Raw genomic sequence first — 1235 nt, forward strand, 5'->3', positions numbered from 1 at the left:
GGTTCTAAGTTCAACTATGCCACAAATTAGTGTGGTCTTTGGCAAGTAACTTAATTTAGCTTTTTTTGGCGCTTCAGTTTCTTCTCTGTAGAGTGAAGGGCCTAGAATAGGTAAATGCCAAAATTCATTGAGTGCCTGTTATGTATAAGGCACTTTGCTAGGGTCTATAGGGTATATAAAGATTTCTTACTCCATGTTAGGGCTCATTTTTCTCAAGCACTAGGACCATGAAGTGGGGTTAGATAGACTCTTAGTAATTTGGTTCAGATCTACAGTATTTATCGAGCCAACTATAGACCTGGCTCGGAAGAGGACATAGGAGATGTTAGAGAACATGGTCCCTGACCTAAAGGAGTTGAATATCTGAGGAGACACACATACTGGCTTCAGATGAAGAACAAGCATCCTAGCAAGTGGAGTTGGACTGCCTGAGGAAGCTGCAGGAGGGACAGAGAAGACAGCTCTCTTGGCATCTTGTCTGTCTCCCCACCAGCCTGTGCTGTGGGATCTGCTCCAGAGAGAGAAGAGTGTGTGGGCCCTGCAGATTCTAGTGCAGGTAACAGTCGGAGGGGCTCTTGGGTGGACTGAGCGACAGCTGTGGCCTGAGGTCCCTGCCTAGTGAGGCCATACTCACCATGACTTCCTACTCCCAGGCATACCTGCACATGCCCCCAGAAAATCTCCAGCACCTGGTGCTTTCAGCAGAGAGGGAGGCTGCTCAGGGCTTCCTGACACTCATGCACCGTTCCTGGTCCCAGCTGCAGGTGGGCATAGAGGGGTAGGGGGGCAGGGTGGAGGGGAAAATCTAGGAATGAAGAGCATCTGGAACCTGGCATGCAGAGGGCTTGCTCCAGTGGAAAGAGGAACTTAGGGGAGGAGATAGCAAAGATGCTGAGCATTTTCAGAGCCAGCATCCATTCCTGTGCCCCCACAGGTACCACCATCTGAGGAGCAGGCCCTTGGTCGCCTGACGGCTTTGCTGCTCCAGCGGTACCCACGCCTCACCTCCCAGCTCTTCATTGATCTGTCACCACTCATCCCCTTCCTGGCTGTCTCTGACCTGATGCGTTTCCCACCATCCCTGTTGGCCAACGACAGTGTGTAAGGACCTCATATCAGTCCTCCTGATCCTGTCAGGGTCAGGCCAACCCTACTTGCCTCGAGCAGCTCCTTCTAGAGCTCCTCTCTATTAAAACTAGGGAGTTTTGCCCTAACCGGTTTGGCTCAGTGGATAG

General features: G+C 51.4%; 1 long non-coding RNA gene across 1 annotated transcript; it reads left to right on the top strand.

Moving 5' to 3' along the window:
• The first annotated feature begins 356 nt into the window (after positions 1-356).
• On the top strand, positions 357-1054 carry LOC106727539. Its single transcript, XR_001363775.1, has 3 exons — positions 357-556; positions 654-764; positions 935-1054. It is a non-coding gene; the product is annotated as an uncharacterized LOC106727539 (long non-coding RNA).
• Positions 1055-1235: the final 181 nt, after the last annotated feature.

This window comes from Myotis brandtii, unplaced genomic scaffold (assembly GCF_000412655.1).
Source record: "Myotis brandtii unplaced genomic scaffold, ASM41265v1 C42261520, whole genome shotgun sequence".
In the NCBI taxonomy this organism is placed as follows: Eukaryota; Metazoa; Chordata; class Mammalia; order Chiroptera; family Vespertilionidae; genus Myotis; species Myotis brandtii.